Here is a 24,092-nt window from a genome sequence, read left to right on the forward strand (position 1 = left end):
GATGTAATAAGGTGACTAAGGTCCGATTTATCCATGGGCTGCAAATTTTTATGCAGAATTATTTTTAGGGGGATATGTTTGTTAATAATCATACTAAAAATTTGGTAAAAATAACACCATGCTTCTTCGACAGATGGAATTAAACTGATTTTGTGTAAGTCCGCAGCAGCTAAATCGTGTAGGAAGGCTTGCTCATAAAAATTTTTAAAAGAACGTTTCAGACGAGTTATACTAGGTTGATTAAGCGTACATTTTTTTCAAATACATGCTATAAAACAGTGATCACTAATATCATTGCAAAAAAACATCAGATTGATATCGATCTGGAGTATTTGTTAAGATCACATCAAAAAGACTTGCATTTCCCAAACATTTATTATCATACCTGGTAGGTTTACTAATAATCTGTGTGAGATTTAATGAATCAAATTGAAGCAGAACATGAAGCAGATCCAATTCAGATCACCCATTAATATAAATTCTGAATTGATATAAGAGCTAAGGATTGTCCCAAGAGTTGTTAAAACACAAGAGGGAGCTGATGGAGGATGATAGCAACCTGCAAATGTTACTGAACTATTTGCAAGTTTTATTTTTAGAATAAGAAGTTCAAATTGTTTCGGGATAGATTTTGATAGGATTTTTGAACACTCTAAATAGTCTTTTACAAAAATAGCAACTCCTCCGCCTTTAGATAATCTATCTTGCCGGAAAATATTATATCCAGTTATACTAATTGACAAATTTTCAGTAGTCTTTTCCAGCCATGTTTCTGTAATAACTAATACATCAGGTTTTGTGCTTTCTACCCATAATTTGAGTTGGTCTAGTTTGGATATTAGAGTCCTTGTTGATTCTTAAGGGAACAAAATTTATCAAAATTCAAGTCTGAGTCTAATGTGGATATATTAGTTGAAGATAGGGGACCAAGATGCACATGAACATTTCCAGATATAATCAGTAGTAATAAAATCAGAATATGATATGTGAAATTATATTTCTGCACTGATATTTACTCATACTTTCAGTAGAATTCCTAGAAGGCAATTCTTCAAATCTTAAAAGTATATTTTAAAAAGTAAGTATATTTAAATAATACTTGCAGATAATATATAAAAGCCCACTGAAGTGTACTTAAAGAGAATACACTTTCATAACTGTTTAACACACTTAAGTACACTTTGAAAATGTGCAGTTTGTAATGATGTCAAATTAAAACTTTACTTTAAAGTACATTTTAAATTATTGTTTTGATAATATTTTGCCATGGTTTAAATAAGTACACATTTTGATGTGTGGACTAACATACTAAAACATGTAAAGTACTTAATTATAATTTTAACTGTAGTTTGTTTTTTATATTACATTTAAAATTAATATATTTTAAATGTAAATTGCAACTTCATCATTACATGTGTTTAAAATACATAACATACAAGTTGACATTAAAAAAATATATTTTAGTTTAACACACTTGTCGGATTATTTGGCAGTACAGTTTAACCATATTTTCAAAGACAATAGAATTATTAAAATTACAAATAAAGGTGTACTTATATCCTACCTAAACGGGTGAAAAGCACTCTAAATTTCAGCTGATTGCTTTTAATGTAAATTTAAATTATAATAGATTTTCATTTTATTGTAAATAACACCATTTTGAGTTTGAAAACTTCAGTTCACATTTAAGCATATACTTTTAAAGTATTTTATTTCTGTAATGATTACACTTTTAAAAGTGTACTTTTTCACAAGGATAGCTTCTTAGAATAAAAGCATTTTGACAATATTAAATAATATTAATAAAACTGACAAATGACTTTCATTATTATAACGGGTCGTTGTAATAAAACTGCAACCCTCCAAGTGTCTTTGTCTTTCTGTGACCACATTATGGACCTACAATGACCTTCATTTAAACTGTAATATACTACATCAGTGTTTCAAAATAAATAAATAAATAAAAAATACGCCTTTAAGTGCACCTTTAACAGCCAGCCTCAAGGGAGCTGTGTTGACCTTGTGACCTATGCACAGTCTAATATCCAAGTGCTGAGAGCGTTCAGGATCAGAGCGAGGCGTCACTGTCTATTATCTCCCTTTCGCTCTATCGTTAATACACTCTCTTTCTGCTTCCTCTTAAACACACGCGCACACACACGTCTTTGGGATATGAAACCCCACTGTTGCATATGCAGCACCGTCTGAGCTTTTCAAAAGTTTCTGCACAAGATGTCCAAATGTTTTCCCTGGCTGGGTCTTCAGAGACTAAACTCTGATTAATGGTACTGAAGGAGCCTTTGAAGCCGGATTGGTGACATCAAAGTGCTAATCCATGGGTGGCAGGAGTTTTATAATGAGTGGGAAGCATTTTAGCACGTTTCAAAGGCTCCGGCGCATGAATAAACAATGGCAGCACAGATGTGCCACACACCTTTAGAAAAATACCCACCGCAGAAACGGCGAGCGGTGCGCAACTGTAGCTGCAGCGCTGTGTGTGTGTGAAGTCTGAAGGAATCTAGGGAAATGAAACATCTGTTGTTCTTGTAGTCTGCGCCCCAGTAATACAGCAGATGACAGATTAGAAAGGGTCACAGACTGAAACAAACAAACAATAAGTCAAGAAAACAATTATCGTTTTTCTTCCCATTGCCACACTTGTTTCGTAATGACCGTCTCGTGTGAATGAGCACGCATGGTTCCCTGTGTTCAGAGCAGATCATGTTTAATTGCTCTATTTGTCAAGGATTAATTGAGTTGTTTCAGATCTAACCATAGCTCAGGAATCCCACGCTCCTGCCAATGGGATTACACGTGTAGGCTGCTGGTTAATGTTGTCTCTGCTGTAGTCAAAACACTGACACAGCACTGGAAACCGGCTCCCTGCGTCAAGGCCGTTCACACCAAGAACGATGACTATAAAGATAATGATAAAGGTGTAGTTCTATAAATCATTCTAAATATAAAAGAATAGCAGAGTCCACACCACAACTATAATGATAATGGAACCGTGAAACAATATATATATATATATATATTTTTTTTGATAAAAACTTTGACAGCCAATCAGAATCCACCTGACTTTAAAGAGCTTGAGCATTTAAAGTGGCAGACAACAAAACTGCAGCATGTGCTTAGAATAAACAGAATGATATCATTCACTGGTGTCAATGCTAATATAGTTATCATTATAGTTATCTTTATAACTATCTTCGAATTATGGGGTGCTGGTGCTGAAGTCGGTGCTCGGTCTCCAAAAGGAAAAACCAGCTCAAATCAGTATCAAAAACTGTCTACATATTAATAAACTGATGCTACTGTTTCATGCTGCACAGCTACTCCAGCTACTTTTTTCATTCCCTGATAATTTGAATTAAAAAATGTTTTTATGAATACTGATTGATATACAGTTTTATTCATTACATATTTGCAGCTTGTGATATCATAAATATGCTGAATCAACTTATTTAGATGTTAAAAAATGTTCACTAATCTAGAAGTAAGACGTGATATGAAATGTTTATATGTGATGCAGTAAGCTGCTTTTACACATTAAACCTGCTAAATTGTTGGATCGCCTTTTCTGCTAAATGTACACCAGCTGTTCACACAAGCAATGGCTTACTGTCTTTTTATGGCTAAAGAGATAATCCACCCAAAAATAAGAATTCTCTCATCATTTACATCATTCACCCTTATGCTGTTCCAGATGACTTTCTTTTTTCAGATGAACACAAACAATGATTTATAGAAAAATAATCCATCTATGCGAATCCATATAATCCAAGTGCATAGAAGGGGTGGGCTATATGACCAAAAACTATACACAATAAGTCATTTTATTTCACGACAATGATATACAGTATATCACCATTTTTGCTTTAAAAGGGTGGTACAGTGGTTTTTTTCTAGGCTTGATTGTGTTTTTGGGGCACAGTTTAACATGTCTTAATGCTTTGTTTTTTTGAAAACGCTGTATTTTTCATATGTTTTAGCTTTATTCTACACTTCTGTTTCCAATGTCATACACTCTAAAAACTGCTGGGTTAAAAAAACCCAAGCTGGGTAAAATATGGACAAACCCAGCAGGTTGGGTTAAAGGGCACCCATTATGCCCTCTTTCAAATGATGTAATATAAGTCTCTGGTCTGGTCAAGTTTCAGCTTAAAATACCCCACAAATTTGCCCCTATTTGGGGGTGAGCAAAAACATGCCTTTTACTATATTAATATATTGCTGGCTAAAAAAATAAATCCAAAATTGGTTGAAAAAAATGGCTGGGTAAAAACAACCCAATCCCTGGTTTATATTTAACCCAGCATTTTTTAGAGTGTATGAACGGCTCATTTGACTTCCTGCTTCTAAGATACCACTCCCTCCGAAATATGCAATGTGCTCAGATTGGTTGGCAGGTTGGTAGCTGGCCCAGTGTATCATGATTCGCTGAAGTGTCTGGAAACGCCACGCCCCTTACCGTTCGTAGTCAGGGCTTCAGAGGAAGTGTAAATAATGGTGTCTATATTGCTGTATCAAATTGAGCCGAATCAGACCCAGATGAAGAGGAAAAAGCAGAACCTCTCCAATTGCAGCTTTTAAAGGACGTTTATGAATGGTATTTCATTTAGTATTTGTGTCAAAGTGTTTAGATATGCTGTCACTGCTGTTTGTTAGCTTTCAATATACAGTTTTATCCTGATTAAAGCTTTACTTTAGCCGAATACATGCCTGAGTAGTCGCATTTTTGTAAAGGTAGCGTTTAATTTATAGCATGAACAACTGCTTGTCTATGAACATAGACGTTTGTTGGTGTTTGTTGCACTAGAATTTAGCTAACTGGCTAGCAAAAACGAGTTGCTCTTTGTATATGTCCTTGATGCAACCAAAAATAGCAACAGAACTATACATTTAAAAGACATGTACAAACAATAAAATGTACTTACAGTTTGGGGCTGATAAACAGCAGCTTCTGCTTTTAAAGTGGGAACTGCTTCATCTTTCAGTAATAGTCTTTGTGTAAATCCAGCATTGAACTGTTGTAGATTCTGGAATGTGAGCGCCGCATCCAGTGTAGAAAATATCACAGATAATAATGGGTTCTATATCTTTTGATGCGTCGCGTCGCACAGCTCGCGTTCGGTGTAAACAACTCTTCCGCTTTCATTATGCTGTGCCACATGGCCTCGCCCACTTTGTTGCGTGTTCCCGGGGGCGTGTTTATGTTAATAGCAAGGGTTTATGATGTCACCAACCCGGGAAGAAGCTCGTTGTAGTCCAAACCGGCCGTTTTTGTAGGCAATAAACTGCCATAACTTAAAAAGACAATATCTCCGTTTGCACTGAACTTTCAGTGCTGTAACTTTGCAGATACTGTTTATGCTCAAGCAGCAACATTACACACTAACTAAAGTTAAAAAAGTGAAATCGCATTGAACCACCCATTTAAATAACTACATTTTTGATAACACTGAAATTCCTTAATTCTTGTCGCCAATTTCAGTATCGCCAAAAAACTAATACTAGCCTAAATTTTAAAAAAAATCAGTCAGTGATAAAATAACCAAGAAATTAATTACAAGGATAAAACTACAACAGAACAAAGACACAAATGAAACAGACCAACCTTAAAAACTTCAAGAACTAGAAATAAGAAATACTACATAAATTCTATAAAAAGTAAAGTAACTAAATGTACAAAATATACTGCATAGTCGTAAATAAAATATACATTTATTTTCATTAAAGTTACAAAAGTGATTCAGTCAAGAGCAGTGAGAGATTTTCACTTTGTCTTTTGTTGTTTGATTAACATTAACGACACAGACTACAGCAGTTTATTGCACGGATCCAATATACTGATACACATGCGCTTTTTTTCTCAAATTTGTTTACTTTGTTCAGCAAAAAGAACTCAGTTCAGTACTCAGCGGCTTCATGTGCGTGCATCTCTCAGATAGCGCTCAGAAACAGTCTCTCAGACAGCGCTCGCATATAGCCAAATTAGTTCTCTCTCGCTGCATATTGTGGTTCAGTGGTGTAAAATCACTTGTTTTTAAACAGCAATGCTTAAAAAAGCATGCAAATGATAAGGTTTCATGATGGCGTGATGAGCGGCATTTAATAGACCGAGCCGTAGATCACTGATAAGACACGCAATATCGATATATATCAATATATATCGCGATATGTATCGCCGTCGATATTGAACGCGATATTGCGTGGCTTATCAGTGATCTACGGCTCGGTCTATTAAATGCCGCTTCATTTGAAAGCAGGTGATGGCGATTTAGCGGTAATCAGGGAACCGGCTTTACTGAAGAAATGCGCGTGACAAAAGCCCTAACGGCAAGGTCATGTGAATGTAACCGCAATAGAGATGATAATCCAAAATCTCTGCCAGTAAATCGTGTCTACCGGTATATCGCACACCCCTAGTGAATAGTAAACCAAAAGTGGACGCTATAAAAACCACACAAAACGAACACAAAGGTAATCCATATGACACCAGTTGATCACTGAGGCAAAAGATAGATGTGCATAGAAAAAAATACTAATATTTTACATGTTTTAAACTATAAACCATTGCTTCTGGCCAACTATCAAACACAGATTCATGAGTTCTCGTTCAGCGTAAACATAAATGTGTTTATCTGAAGAAGGAAAGCCATGTACATCTGGAATGGTATTAGGGTGAGTAAATGATGAGAGAATTTTAATTTTGGGGTGGAGTATCACTTTAAAATGCCATTCACACATTTGCACCAAAATCGAAAAAGATCTTTAAAGTCACAGTGTAATGGAAGTAGCGACAGATATTTTCCTGTGAATTGTGACACATCCATGAGGATGAATTATTTACATTTTTGTACTATAAGTACTATAAAAATTGTTGGAACTGATTTAACGGCATTTCTCAATAGGTCTTTAATTCTCCAAAGGCTGTATATGTGAAAGTGCCTATAGTCATCAGTAATGTTTTTTTTGGGGGGGGGTTGGAAGAGGGTTAAAAAAGGCACTATTACTGGAATCACTGAGATAGCTAAATCTCAGGTACTGCTGGTCTAATTGCCGTGATATTGTGTCTGTCAGGTCACATGACATCATGCTAAACACAAATGAGAAGAACTTCTATTTCTCTCAGCCTGTCATTTTTCCTCACCACTCTCTTTCTCTTCCTAGTCCTGTCTGTCTGAGACGCTCTCCTCCTCCCTCTCTCTCATCTCTCAGTACAGATTATTAAAGGACATTTGTCAAAATGAATTAGTGCAAGTGGAACAAGCATGCAATGCATAAGTGCATTTTCACGCTTTTCACACAGACATCATGGTCTGATGAAGGGGATCTACCCTGAAGTCAGCTTATAACGCACCTACGCACACTGACACACACATACAGTATCTGTCTCTCTCTCTCTCTCACACACACACACACACACATACATTGGAGTGGAGCAGTGCCTCTGTATGCATGTAAATTATTCACATAATGACTTCATGATTTCTTGACACCCACATACCAGTTCATGACACGTCCACCTAATATTTAATTGTAAATTCCCAACAAATACAGCATTTTCAATGGTCGATTTCTAAACTACTACCCCCAATTCCAATTAACACTATAAGCTTAACCCTGAAGCACAACATCATTTCAACCCCTTCACAGTATGTTTTCAATTTATAATTTGAATAGATAACTGAGTAAATTCTGGAATCACTCCATTTGTGTGCCTAATAATCACACATTATAAATGAAAAACGAGTAACCTTTCATGTTTTGTGCAAACTCTAAAAAATTGCTAACAGCACCCCTAACTGGTATCACCACAATGCATTATTTTGTCACTTTTTTGTGCCAAGAACAAAACAAGAACCATGAACCAAAACCAACTTATTGTCTGTCTAGAGCGAACAAACACTCTAGGGGACCTATTTTAACGATCTAAGCAATGGTCTAAAGCACATGGCACAGGTGCACTTAGGACGTGTCCAAATCCACTTTTGCTAGTTTAACGATGGAAAAAAATGGTTGTCGCACCAAAATAGCAACACGCCAACAATGCGCCTGAACACATCATGTTTTCAAACCAGCACGCCCATGGGCGAACAAATGGGTGCGAGTGCATTTAAGGCCCCAGGTACATCCCAATTCACGTACTTATGCGCTATATTATGAAGTTTTTAAATACAACTAGTGAGAATAGTGCGTTCACACAGAAAATTATAAAAAGAAAAAATACACTTAAAATACTGGGATGATGCACTAAATTAATGGAAAAAACGAAGTGTGTATTGTTGCTGCTCAACTGTTGCAGCTTCAATTACGTTGCTGGGGGGGAGGGTGATCAGACTATGATGTTAAATGACAAAATAAACTTATAAAATTCATACATTACATGGATGAGTACATAGTGCATAAGTACATAGTGTATAGTGCGTCATTTGGAACGCAACTTCTAGAGTGTTGACAAGCATCTCACTAGTAAACCCATCCAATGTATCTGTACCGGCCACATATTTGCAGTTTACACTGGACACATCAAAGTAAACATGTACATGTACATTTGTCTTTCTGAACAGATGCATGATGATGCTGAATGGTACTGAAACGTCCATGTTAGTGCCTTTGCATCACAATGTTCTTGACCTGTTGAATCTTTGAAGGTTTAAACGCAGCAAATTTTGGTTTGCACTTCTGAATTTCTTTTCAGCCATGGTCTCATACCGGATAAACACCCTCTGTCTCTGCCTGCTACAGTAGCCACACCCCACACTCACTCTATAGATTGAGCTGGAAATAGATTGACAGATTTGGGCAGACCGCTCTCAATATTTAGGTGGTACCCAGGAGGCTCAGTGTTTACAGTTTTGGAGGCGATAACCCATGAATGGCAAATAAACAGTAGTCAATAGCTATGTTTCCATCCAAAGTTGCGTATTTAACTTATGTAAATTTGGAATATTGCATAAAAAATTTGTGAATAAAGCACTGTTTCCATTCAGTGAGTTGTAGAGAACAAAAACGTCAGTTCCTGATAAACTGGCGCTAAATATCACTAAGAAAAATGGAAGTTGCTGCAGTAGAAGCCACTACATAATGATATAAATTATTTGTGCCTCAGAGTACGCAGATGAAACACAATAAACTCTTTCAAGTTATCTTGCATTCAGATGCCTGTTGTTTGTGAGCGCAATCATGAGAGGCGCTTCTGGGAGGGAATTATACCGAACCACTTTAACGACAGGCCTTGCTCAGGAATTACAGAATGACCAAAACAGTATTTCAGATGCTTTGCAGCAAGATCGGTCCACGGGTTGGTCCAGTTATGTCGTCTAATTGCAAAGTCTTTTTTGATGCGCATCAAGGAATTTATTTGGTAAAAAAAATGTCCATCGTAGTTTATGCTCATGTTTTCATATCGCATAAAAATCTAACTTATTTGAGCACGTACGTTTTTTTATGCGCCTTTTTAGATTTTATGCGCATCTTGCCGTTTCCATCCAACAATTTTTATGTGATATCCCAAAATGATAAAATAGATATATAGCTAATGAACAATAAACTTGGTTTTTAAAAAATGTATTTTACATACGTCACCTTTAGAGTGGGTAAAAAATTATCAAGCAGCTCTCATGTAAAATGGAAAAGGCAAAAGGCAAAACTAAATGTGAAATTTATTATAATGGGTTTGTGAATAATGTTTTTAGTCCTGGCTTTCAATTATACTGTAAAGTTGAATGGCTATAATTAATCAGTTTATCCCCAAAAAATTTAAAATAAAAAAAACAAATAGAGGTGTCAGTATCAGTATTTCTATCAGTAACAGTGGCCTTCATTCATATTACTCTAGTATAAATATGCAAATATCTTGTTCCTACATTAATTTGGAGATTCAATGTGAAATATATTTAGGATTAAACATTTTAATGTTTGGTGAGTTTTACTGTGAATAATTGCAGAAACCTGTATGATTGATTATTATTATTTTTTAATTAATCAACAACCCTAATAAAATGTAGGGTTATTTTTCATTTTACATTATTCAGTATAACCCATTAGAATGCAATAGTGATGATGATTGAGACATGCAAATTGCAATATTCTAATAAAATTACATTGGTTTATTTTAAAAACTACACTACTAATTAAAGCTATCAAATTATTTGACTACTGTCAGAACTTGTCACACTGTCAGAGCTTTTCCGTATATTGTGCTTGCAAACTTTAATTGTAATATATAATAACACAGTACAGTATAATCAAGTACTTTACATGTGCTTTAGTATGTTAGTCAGCACTTCACACACAAGGCTCTCTGGAAATGTCCAGGATGAAAGTGCAGTGTGAATCCAGCTATGGGGTATGAATGGGGAGAATGAATAACCATTTACAGATAATGACCCATGCCTTATTTTGTGTACCACTGCTGTGGTAAAAATTCACTAAAACTATAGGATTTCATAAAAATAACTCAAATATATTTAACAAAATTATGTTTTATGTCTATTTACAAAATACATCAAATATTAACTTTGGGGGAGACATTATTACAATCATTTAAAATGTGAAAAAACCCTTTCTGTACAGCAGTACATTTCTACAGAGAGAACACAGAAACCAAAAGAGAAGGTCAGAACACGAATGAAAGGAAATCATCTGTGCGTGTGTGTGTGTGTATGTGTATACACTCTTCCCATCAGGTCAATCTGTCTGTTAAGTCACAGGCCTGTGAAAAAGGATGACACCCAGCATCTCTCTTCACATGTGCTTCTGACACAAGCTGCCGAATGAGAGATGGGGAAAAAAGAGAAAGAAAGCCCTGTGCATTCACTTTGAAAATTAAGCCCAGCAAGATTCTCACAGAGAACAGCGGCCCAAGCTGCCACTTGTGTTGCCTTTCTATTGACCAGAATAGTCAATGTGCCCTGGATTATAAAGCAATCCCTGCTTCGGTATGACACCTTTCATCCCAACGTATGTGTGTGAAGCCCAGGAACGAGCTGTCGGCACAGGGGACAATCAAAGTTGTCAGACAGCAGTCTACACGAGCTGACTTCTGCTGAGGAAAGCGCCTTCGTATCTCCTGGCTTTTCCTTGTACTTCATCTCTTATTCAGATACTCTGCTCTTTTAAATAAATATGAAATATTCTTGAAACTCAGCATGGTAAAAAGGCAAATGTGATTGTTCCAGTCCGTGATACCTGTCCCCATCTTGACCTGAGGCGGTTTGAGCCACGTTAGTTCTGTCCACTTTAAAGGGCTTTGGGTTCTTCTACATGGGTCTCTTTAATCAGGAGATGGTCTGTTGGGCCAGTTTAGTGTGACTAAGACCCAATATCACAGTCGGAAAAGCAGCAAGGGATTTTGTCGAACTAACACTGCACTGCCCTGAGGTCAAGCTAAAGTTGAAAAGTGGTAAACCTATTGGAAAGATTGTAATACTTTTGAGAGTACAACACTGAAAAAGATACCTTATCTAGGATCATATCCGCTACAATGAATCCAACAAAGTAAGTACTGAAAATAAAAACCCTGATATAATTGTAATGTGTAGTCTGCTTTGGTTTCATTTTCACTGTGTTCTGTTCCTTTTTTGCCTGCCTGAGCTCCTAGTTAGTTTCCCTGGCTGTTAATTAGTTTCCACACACCTGTTTCTGTTCACCTTGATTATGTATTTAAGCCTTGAGTTTCATTCTGTTCCTTTGTCCAGTATCGTCAATAGTCAGGTTTCCATCCAAGGATGTTTTTTGCGAAAAAAGGTTTATCGCTTTAAAATGTTTAGCTGATGGAAATGCCATTTGTCGATAAAATTTCTCAATTGTCGGCACAATCTTTTTCCATTTATCTTTAGTGCACAAATTCTGTCGATACTTTAAATGTCCCAAAAGTTGTTTTGGAAACACTTTTTGTCGAGAAAAAGGGCTTTAACGCAAATAAATGTGGTGTCACATGACAGAATTAGCCTATACGTGCAGCGTCTGCATTCATGGTGTTGCTCCCGTTAAAGCACTGTAGTTCAAAGGTGCATCACAAGGATGAGTAGTGTCTTGAAAATCTCTGCAGCTCGAGAAAAAAAGCCGGGTGTCTGTCAAATTAAGGAAGACTGTTGGAGTTTTCAATGCTGACAAAAAGAAAAGTAAAATAAAATACAAAAATGTTACTTCTGTATCTGAATATATAAAAGTAGCCTACTGTCATAAAACCATGAGTCTGTTTCCATTTCATTAACAGAAGCGGTTCTAGGCTACATGACAAATGAAAAATCACAAACATGACAGTTCTAAATGAAATAATTTTATAAGTGCAATTTAATATAGAAATATATGTTATAATATGTTGGTCTGTGTGGGTCCTAACGCCCCAGTATAGTGATGGGGACACTACACTGTCAAAAAGCACCGTCCTTCGGATGAGGCATTAAACTGAGGTCCTGACTCTCTGTGGTCATTAAAAATCCCAGGATGTCCTTTGAAAAAAAGTAGGGGTGTAACCCTGGCATCCCAGCCCAATTTGCCCATTGGCCTCTGTCCATCATGGCCTCCTAATCATCCCCATATACTGACTGGCTTCATCACTCTGTCTCCTCTCCACCAATAAGCTGGTGTGTGGTGGGTATTCTGGCGCAATATGGCTGCCATCACATCATCCAGGTGGATGCTGCACATTGTTGGTGGTTGAGGAGATTCCCCCTTCCATGTAAAGCGCTTTGAGTACTCAAGAAAAACAACAGCGATTTGATGTTTTTGATTGGTTTGGTCTGAAACCAGAACATATGCTTTGAATGCGTTCCCGGCCAGGTCAAATCGCAACTGTTTTTTTTAATTATTATTACCGGCCTTTTTTTTTTTTTTTTTGTTCAAGGCCGTTAAAGATTGTTGCAATATGCAAAAAATGAATATTTCACTGTACCAGTCTTTTTATGGAGCCTAAATATTTTTGCATACAGGACAAATGAGCTGCTGTGTCCAAACCTGCACTTCTTCAAATCAGGGTTCCTACACATTTTCCATTTCAAAATTCCATACTTTTCCATACTCAAATGTCCAGACCTTCCAAACGATTTCTGCCATTGGTAAGCCTCGGTCTCCTTTTCTGTTTTCTCTTTTACATGTTTGTAGTCTGGGTCCTACAGTCTTTTAGTGATTTTTAAATTAGTGTTTGATTGTTGAAGTTTTGTATTTAGTAATCACGTCTAGGCCCTTCTCTTCTTAAAACCACATACCTGTGTAACTTTTGTTAGGGATTAATCTACAAGTACTAATATATTCCCTGTTTAACAGGGTGACATAGTGACTTAGTTTGTTTCCCTTTCAGACCATACCACTTGCTACATAAGTGTAAATATTTGATTTCTCTATTAAATCTATACATTTACTTTATAGACATCCTTCTGTGATTTATCCATTCTGGTCAATGTTTGCTCTGTTGTTGGTATTAGTTGCTGGTATTGAAGCAGTTGCTGGTACAAGTGCAGTATGATAGTTTTAGTCTTCAATATCCCTTCAGTATCTAATATTTTAGTAATGTAGAACTTTCTAAACATATGTGCAAAGTGAAGAGTGGTGAAAAAAGTGATGTGTATGAAGTAAATAGTTGTAGGGGGGTCTGGGCGCATCCTCCCCCATGAGAAGATTTTTGTGATTTCAACATGTAAACGAAGCATTCTGGTGCACTCTGACGAGAAAATAAATGGGAAAAAAACAACATTTGCTTCAAGTAAAAATAAATAAATAAAAATAAATTGGCACTAGGTCTGTGCATTGACAAATTTCACAACTCAATGCGATATTGATTCAGAAGCTTGCGATTTGATTTTGATTTGATTCAGTATTTGTTAATTTGGGGCCTATTAGGTACAGTACATGGCAAATTTCCTCAAAGAAAAAATCTCAACCAATGCTGTAAACTGTACAGGGAACCACAGCTGGTACATCATTATAATAATAGGTTAAAATGGATTTGTAAGCTACTTACATATAGGCTAAATTACACATAATGACGTTTTTATAATAATTTTTTAATAAATCTTTCTTGTCAATTAGTTTTCTCCTCTTTTTTTTTTATGTAGGCTAAACATTTAAATGGTGGCTGTCATAAAATGGATTTATACATTCAGTATCGAAGCACATGTTAAGTACAAATACAATGAATATCCAATACCCTAAAGTGCATATATTTGGCAAAAATGCTCCTCTCAAAGTTAATTTTTGTAGTTAAATAACGAGTTTTTGGACATTTAATGGCTTTTCTGAGGTAGGCTAAATGTGACATTTTTACAAGCTATTTTATACGAAACACTGATTGATCAATTGCATGTGACATGATACAGATTTCGGTAAGTTGTACTGCATATTTCAACATACCTTTGGAAGTTCATTTATGTTTATTTTGTGTAAAGCGGATGAGATGGCTGGTTCAAGAGTGCTACAGCGATCTATCATGCCACAGAGCACCAAGAAAGATTGCGACTGGCTCCAGTTTATGGGAAAGTAGCCGATTTTTGATTCTTGTGAGAATCCTGTGACAAGCACACACTCGCCCCGAAAAAAACTTCGGATCTAAATGATTCACATACGTATTTTGATTCAAAACGGATAATTTTGCCAAAAAGTGACTAGTTTGCAGGTAGTGATAAATTAAAAAAATTGAATAGAGCCAATAGTCTGGAAACACAATTATTTTTTCATACTCTGATTTCTTTTTTCCATACTTTTCCAGACCTGGAAATTACTCAAATCAAATTCCATACTTTTCCATACTTTTCCAAACCGCGTAGGAACCCTGTCAAATAAAGGCAGTAAAGTCCTGTCAGACGAGCTGCTCCACTTCACCGTCGTCTTTTTCGTCGTCAAATTTCATAACATTATATGTGAAAATAAGCAGTAGCCTACTGGCGAATTTCAATTGTCTCCAAAGAACAGACCAATCTCAACATAACACTGATTGTTACGTAACAGTCGGGATCATTAATATGTACGCCCCCAATATTTGCATATGCCAGCTCATGTTCAAGGCATTAGACAAGGGCAGGACGGCTGGATCTGTGCACAGCAGAATCATCAGACTAGGTAAGCAAGCAAGAACAATAGTGAAAAATGGCAGATGAACCAATAATATCCATGATCTATGATATTTTTAGTGATATTTGTAAATTGTATTTCTAAATGTTTCGTTAGCATGTTGCTAATGTACTGTTAAATGTGGTTAAAGTTACCATCGTTTCTTACTGTATTCACGGAGACAAGAGCCGTCGCTATTTTCATTATTAAACACTTGCAGTCTGTATAATTCATAAACAACTTCATTCTTTATAAATCTCTCCAACAGTGTGTAATGTTAGCTTTAGCCACGGAGCACTATCAAACTCATTCAGAATCAAATGTAAACATCCAAATAAATACCATACTTACGCGATTAGACGTGTTGCATGACGAACACTTTGTAAAGATCCATTTTGAGGGTTATATTAGCTGTGTGAACTTTGTTTATGCACTGTTTAAGGCAGTCACGAGCTCCGGGGGGCGGTGAGCACGAGAATTTAAAGGGGCCTCAGCCTGAATCGGCGCATATTTAATGATGCCCCAAAATAGGCAGTTCAAAAAATGAATTAAAAAAAAATCTATGGGGTATTTTGAGCTGAAACTTCACAGACACATTCAGGGGACACCTTAGATTTATATTACATCTTTTGAAAACACGTTCTACGGCACCTTTAAAGGGTTAGTTCACCCAAAAATGAAATTTGTCATTAATTACTCACCCTCGTATCATTCCACACCCGTAAGACCTTTGTTTATCTTCAGAACACAAATTAAGAGGTACATGACTCATCCACAGGCAGCAATATAACCACCTCTTTCAAGGTCCAGAAAGGTACAAAAGACATCGTTAAAATAGTCGACATGAATGCAGTGGTTCAACCCTAATTTTATGAAAAGACAAAAATATTTTTTGTGTGCAAAAAACTTTTAGGGCTTTTCTCTGGAATTTTTACAGAGGTCATGTAGAGGTATCCCAGGTCAGACATGGGAGATTCGGTTTAAAATCTCAAAGTACGTATGTGAAACGCAAATTTCTCTAACGTCCCCCTGTAAAACTAGTCCCGTCCAAATAGGGCTAAAGACTAAATGGAAACACAGGGCTATACATTCATGGAGTAAACAAGGAACTAAATAAGACACAGATTAACAAAATTAGTAACCAAGGGAACAGAACAGATAATACATGACATTCTGTTAACCATTTCTTACTATTTCTTCCCCATGGAAAAAATAAAGTCATACAGGTTTTTAATGACATGAGGGTAAGAAATTATGATTGTGTGGCTTTGATTATTATAAACTATCCCTCTAATGGTACTAAGGCTCAACAAGAACAACATGAAAAAAGCATTTTTGTTTGTTTTTCATAGTCCTGTATGTTTCACTGGAACTAATCTAATATAAAGAAATGTAAAGCAGTTTATAAAATACAACTGCACAAATCTAATCACATTCAGACCTCACAGAGTTGAACTGTAAGCTTAAACATGCAAATGTCAATATGCCAGTCTGACTCGACTCATTCGGTCCATATGTACAAACTGCTTAATCCATTCTGCACTCTGCAATTTCCTATACAGCAAAAACACCATCAGTTCCTCTCCAGAGAGCATGAGAGCGGCCATCTCTAGCTGACAGTAACCAGAACACCATACGGTTCTGTTCTAACACACAGATGTTCTATGCAAATCCATTGAAAGTCCGCACAGAGGAGCATATACATGCAGTGTGGCCACAGGCCTGCAGAAAAAGCCCCATGGAGTTTTCTAGAACAGGGCCAAGCCAAACACCCCAAACCTCCAAATCCACACAAGAGCCCTGGCTTTAGGGGAATTTGTTCATGCAAATATAATCCATTTCCTCTAACAAAACAGCACCACATGGGTGGACTGCAGGCTGACCCCAGACCCAAACCAGAACTCAAGACATTGGTCTTCTAATGGGCATCAGTGTTTATTCTGCAGTTTCAGAACTTATCTCAATGCTGAATGTTAATATAACATTACTATAACATTTCTTATAATAACACTGAGCAGTTCATGCCACTTAATCTCAGAGTTACGGATTTCTCTGAAATGTTAATTGTCCTAAAGGTCTGAGTAAACAAGAATAGTCAGTACTCTACATGATAACTTGTAGGCTTTTCACACTATGTTTAACCTTGAGTCAATTATAACTACTGGGTAAGCAATGTTTTACACTTGAAATTTTCAAAGGGTGTTATGACTGTCTGAAACAATGGATTGGGGTGTTTTGATAACTTGAATTGTGATGCCCATAGTATACAGTGTGAAGCGATGCAGTGCCAGAATAGTAAGTGGTAAATCAACAACAGACAACCAATTATAAACTAAACAAATCTTGCCTCATAAAAAATCTTTTTATTGTACAGAAACATTTTTCTTTATGCTGAATATTGCAATAACATATTGTGATATATTACCTTTTTACAACTGCAAATATCTCCAAAGGAAAACTTTGTCTACATTTATTTGTATCTAACAAGATAAAGTCTGTTCATTTCACATCTTCATATCCATCTCCTTCGTCCCTTTCTTGTTCAACATTTCCCTTCCTCGTATTTTAGACATAGTTTTAATAGAAATTACGGTAATGTTTGCACATTTCACTGTTTTCACACTCAATTCAATATATTTGTTTTTTACAATTAATAGTTAAGCAGTTTTACAGAGAACAAGCTTACTAACACCCTATGAACAAGTTGAAGGTGACAGTATTCAGTTATGAAATGTAATTATGTGATGAATCATATTTATAATGTTGTTTACATAAATTTGCCATTAACTGCATATAACTTGGACGCTAAATGGCGCTACAGAGATTTTTTTTCATTGTGAAATAGCCTACACAAAAACGTATGCAACTATAATGTAACAAGTGAGCTCTCAGGTAATGATGATGCAGGTGAAAGTTTACAACATGCAGCTGGCTTTTAATTAATTAATTTTAAGTTTAATTAATACATAAACCTAGTGGTCCATGTTCAGAAATATGAGAGAACATGCTTCCTGTACACACAGCTCAACTCGTGAGATAGAGAAAGTGAGAAAGAGAGATGTACTGTTTGTAAAATTAATGTATGAAAGAAATATTTCAAATTATTAGTATTTCCAGCATTATAAGCGTGGAGATTAGGGTAAAATTGTGCACAATACTTGCAATCACAAGCTGTAATTCACTCCCTGAAAATATCGATACTTGGCGTTCATGTATCATTACAAAATTCCCAAGCAATATACAAGCAGTCTACACTGGATACAATATAAAAATGCGCATTCAGTTTCTGACATGCTACAGTACATGCACTTGATTCCTTCGACAAGAGGACAAACAGAAGAGTGAAAGAATGTTCATTTTCACTGACAGTTTACAGTTTCTTTGAGTCTCTGTACAGCCTTCAGAAGGATTAGAGCATTGGAAAACAAGTGGATGTTTTTATTTAATGTCGTGTAGAGGATTACATGTTTGTTCGGAGCATTTGACAGCACATTGTTTGTAAATGCAGCACAGTGTAAGACAACTTAAACAGTTGTTAAACAGACAACTGTATTGATCTGACAGCAGCTGCATCACATACCTAAATGTGTAGCAAGCAGGGCAGAGCCGAGAGCCATGGGAACGGAGTGAGGCCGGTGACGCGAGTGCTAGTGAGCGTCACCTGTGTGCCACACCAGTCTCAAGTCCCATGGAGGAGCTCAGGAACGATAAAAGGAGGCATGACAACAGTGGAGGAGAGAGGAACAGCCTGGGACATTTATGTTATGTTTACATGCGGCAGTCATCCGTGAGGGGCTGCCACATTACTTTCATTTTTTGTTTGTTTATTTTTATATTCAAGTTTATGTTGAACATTCCCTGGTTCCTGCCTTCTCCTTCCCTGAATTTGAACATTGTTACAAAATGATTTCTTAATGCATTGTCTGTAAATCAAGGTTTTATATGGATAATGTTTTCAAAACACTCTTGTGCAATAGCGAGTGGGCGTTGATACTGTTTCCTATGCAATGATATTAGCCAATCATAACAGAAGCTGCTTACTCTAGACAGAGGGTCTGAAAGAAGGTTTAAAAAAGAATAATTTTTCCACATTTCTTTAAATGAAAATGTATCATATTATGTAATTTCATAATTACTTCTATTGTCTTTGAAATATTGTTAAGGTGCCGAATGTACTGACAAGTACTTATGGAAATCTTATACTATGACTATATGTCATTTGAAACTTGTATGTCATGTATTTAAATATATTTGTAATTACACATTCGTAATGAAGTTTTAGCACATTTAAAATATATTAAATGTTTTATAAAATAACACACTACAATTAACTTTATAATCAAGTAGACTACTTTAGCTGCGCTTTAAATAAGTATACTTTCACAATTTAAAATGCACTTTAAAGTAAAACTTTTAATGACATTATTACAAAGTGCACCTTTTAAAAGTGCGTTAAAAAGTACACTTAAATTGTCTTTTAATTATTAATACATTATCTGCAAGTATTTTTATTTTTTTTTTAAATCAAACTTTAAAATTTCAAAGGTTATGTTAATCCTTATCTATACTATGCAAGTATCTTTATGAGCTTATATTAACAGAGATTAAATACAATATTTAAAATTGAACATCAAATCATTTAAAATGAACTAGTGATGTCAAAAAAGGTGATTTAGAATAATGAAAAAAGAAAATGGTGTGACATACATTTTCCTTTATAGTCAAATGCAGTTTAACCTAAATTGATGTTTATTTAAAAAAAAAAAAAAAAGCACAATGCATCAATACCATTAAAATGTAAATAAAAATGTTAAGGGTTTACAATGTACCATGTAAAATTATGAAACCTGGAACAAGGTTACCCATCTGTAAATTGCCTATTATTGAAATGAAAACACTATAAGTATTCTAATTGTAAAATGGACCTCCACAGCACTCACAAATATAATTTATTCAGAACAGGTCATGATCAGACTATGATTTTACAGCATGTACATATGCTACAAACATCACTGACTTCAAAAGAACAAGTATAACCAACACAGACATTATCTGTGACTGTGATGTGGTTGAATCATCAAGCCTGACCCCTAGTGGTCCGAGCTCACTCTGCACTCTGGTGATGCAGATGTACTTCTTAAAGTCACCAAGGACAAACTGATTAAATCAGGTTCAGCTAGAATTTTAGAGATGACAGCAAAATAGAGAATAATGAATATATATGCTAATTAAACCCACCAGGAAATTTACCCTGCAGATTAAATTGATCATGTTATTTAAGTATAAGAAAGAACATGGCTACAATATTAAAACATAAAGGTTCAGTGATTCTTTGTAGCATGTTAGATTAATCAAAAACCCATTTCTTATCAAGAATTTTTTTTTTTTAACTTTTTTTCTGCATAGGGTTCTTGAGTTGGTCCTTTGAGGATTACAAAAGTTCTTGATGTTTCATTACAGGTTCTTCAGATCAGTTTATTTCTGGTATCTATGCTCATGTGAATGAATTATACTTATATTTAGTTATGCATCTAAATTATATTAAAAGGGAGTGTACACTACCATACCATTCCATAAAAAAAAAAAAAAAAAAAAAACTGAACCGTCTCTGTTCACTAAAATGCAGAAAAAAATTATTATAATTTAAAATAACAGAAATCATTATAATATGCTGATTTGTTGCTCATTTCTTATTATTGTCACAGTTGAAAACAGTTGCACTACTTAGTATTTTTGTGGAAAACATGATATGTGTGTTTCCAGGATTCTTTGATAAATAGAAAGTTTAAATGAACAGAATTTATTTTAAATAGAAATATTTTGTATAATTATAAATATCTTTACTGACAATTGAACAATTTAATGCATCCTTGCTGGATAAAAGTATTAATTAAAATAAAAACATATAAATAAAAACATCTTGTTGACCACAGTTTTACTTTTACTTGATGTGGGTTTACATTTAGGCAATGTTAAATATCATGTTCATTAAAGCTTATTCTGGATGTTTATTTTAACTTTCCAAAACATGAACATAAGCCCACTTCAAAAATCGACTGAAATATTAAATCATCCACAAACTTTTTCATACTCTTTCAAAAATCTATGATCTAGAGTGTGAAATGGGAAGCAACCATTAACATATCTCTCTCCACACACACACACCTCAAAATTGACCAATGAAATGATCCTATTCCACTTAGCGAATTAACCAACACTTTATCGTAAGCTCAACACATTAATTTAAAAAGACTCTGGTTTTCAAATCTCTGAGTTTTTCATTGGTTTCTCACTAAACACGCTCATTAACAGGTAGCCGCAGGCAGCGGCCAGCCACATAATGGCTTAACTAAAGAGATGTATGAAAATACACATCTTATAATTACCCAGTATGCTCCTATTCACACCTCACTAAGTCTAGTGACCGTCTAGCAACTCTTGGCTTTATTAAGCACCTGCCTGGCAAAACGATAGCAGAGGAAAAGCAGTTTACTGGGCTAAATAGCTGCTTTTCTTCCTCTGGGTATTTGAAAATCTTATCGCAGGAATATCCCAAACTCCAGCAGATAGCAGAGAACCAGCGGGAGCCTAGCGGACAGCTTAGAGGAAATGAAAACACATCCATCCACAGCTCTATCCTTCCATTCTATTCCACTATTCTTCTGCCTGGAGATCAGCCACTCCAGAGATAATGGGGGGAGAGATTTGTATTTATAAAAGATAGAGAGAGGCACACACACAAAAAGTGCAGAGAATATATGAATTTAGCTGACTTATTTGATATTGAACATTTACACACCACGTTCATGCAATCATGCTCTACAGCAACATCAGTAAGTCAGACCAGACATTTCCAAATGGGTGCTGAATTTCCATAAACTCAATACTTCCACAAACACTCAATATGGGAGGCACTTTTCACGAAAAGAGTACAAATTGGTGTGCCATTATAATTTAAAGCAATGTTTAGAGAGAGAATTGATATGTATTAGATCAAGTACTGTTCAACATTATATTTTAACAGAGCAAGAAAAGCAGTGCAATGCCTTTCATGGCATTAAATAATTAAAACACTAAAACAGGATCATTTTATATAATCCTTGACAATCTGTAGAAAAATTTTGTAAAACAAAAATAAAAACTGTCCTGTGTATCCTTGCTGAATACAAATATAAATTTATTTAAAAAAAAGAAAAATCTTACTGACTCCAAATTTCTGAATGGTAGTGTATGAATACTTTTATGTGCAGCATTATTACAGTGGTGGTCAGAATTATTGGCACCCTTGGTAAATATGATCAAATATGACTATAAAAATAAATCTGCATTGTTTATCCTTTTGAACTTTAATTCATAAAATTATCAAAAATCTAACCTTTCATTGAAGGAAAATAATTGAAAGTGGGGGAAAATCACATTATGAAATAATTTTTTTTCTCCAAAACATGCTGGCCACAATTATTGGAACCCCTAAAAATTCTTATTAGTAAAATATCTCTGAAGTATATTCCCATTCATTTTTCCATTTTTTTTAACACACCAGGGTGATCATGAACATGAAAGTGTCCAGCCATGACTTCCTGTTCCACAGGAGTACAAACATGTGTAAACACAAAGGCCAAATTCCCTTAATCATTCATCACAATGAGTAACACTAAAGAATATAGTTATGATGTGCAGCAAAAGAGCTTCACAAAATAGAAAGTGGCTGTAAGAAAATAACTAAAGCATTGAAAATCCCAATTTCCACCATCAGGGAAATAATTAAGAAGTTCCAATCAACTAAAGATGTTACAAATCTGCCTGGAAGAGTACACGTGTCTAAATCGTCCTAATGCACGGTGAGGACAGTTCGGGTGGCCAAAGACTCGCCAAGGATCACAGCTGGAGAATTGCAGAGATTAGTTGAGTTTTGAGTCTCAGAAAGCCTAAAAAACTGATGAAACAGCACCTACATCTCCAGCATATTCAGTTGTCAGACAAGACTGAAACTTCAAACGGGACGAGCTTCTATGGTCAGATGAAACTAAAACAAGAGCTTCTTGGCAGCAAACCCACCAGATGGATTTGGTGCACACATGGATAAAAAGTACCCCATGTCCACGGTTAAATATACTGCTGGATCTTTAATCTTGTGGGCCTATTTTTCTGCTGGAGGTACTGGACATCTTGTTCAGATACATGGCATCATGGATTCTATCAAATAAAAAATCAAAACCTGACCGCTTCTGCTAGAAATCCAATAATGGGCCGTGGTTGGATCTTCCATCAGGACAATGATCCAAAACAAACATCAAAACCAACACAAAAATGTGTCACTGAGCACAAAATGAAGCTTCTGCCATGACCATCCCAGTCCCCTGACCTGAACCCTAAAAAATGAGTGGAGTGAACTGAAGAGAAGAAGCACCAACATGGAGCTGGAATCTGAAGGATCTGGAGAGATTCTGTATGAAGGAATGATCTCTGATCTCTTGTCAGGTGTTCTCCAAATTCATCAGGCATTATAGGTGAAGACTCAGAGCTGTTATCTTGGCAAAAGAAGGTTGCAAAAAGTATTGAATAAAAGGGTGACAATAATTGTGGCCAACGTGTTTTGGAGAAAAACATTTATTTCATAATGTGATTTCCCCCCACATTCAATTATTTTCCTTCAATGAAAGGTTAGATTTTTGCTAATTTTACGAATTAAAGATCAAAGGATAAACACTGCATATTTATTTTTACAGTCATCTTTGATTATATTTACCAAGGGTGCCAATAATTCTGACCACCACTGTATATGCAGTGTACCGAGTATACTGTGTTTACATAAAAGAAACACATTTTGATGTTGATTGAATTTATGGGAAATGTAAGCTTACCAATAACTACAAATCAACATTTGGTCCCAAACTAGCTCTGAATTTTTTTTTTATTTAAGCTAGATCTGCAGTCCCTTTATTTGCCCTGTAATCCATACTTTTTTATACTTTTATGCTAATATGTTTCATATTAAAAATGTATGCATTTTTAAGAACATATTTTTGTAATTT

General features: G+C 35.5%; 1 protein-coding gene across 8 annotated transcripts in view; it reads right to left on the minus strand.

Moving 5' to 3' along the window:
• The window catches only part of myo3b (myosin IIIB), a 173,660-nt gene that overhangs the window by 82,252 nt on the left and 67,316 nt on the right, over positions 1–24,092 (minus strand). The window lies entirely within an intron of this gene.

The sequence above is a fragment of the Chanodichthys erythropterus genome, chromosome 14 (genome assembly GCF_024489055.1).
Source record: "Chanodichthys erythropterus isolate Z2021 chromosome 14, ASM2448905v1, whole genome shotgun sequence".
In the NCBI taxonomy this organism is placed as follows: Eukaryota; Metazoa; Chordata; class Actinopteri; order Cypriniformes; family Xenocyprididae; genus Chanodichthys; species Chanodichthys erythropterus.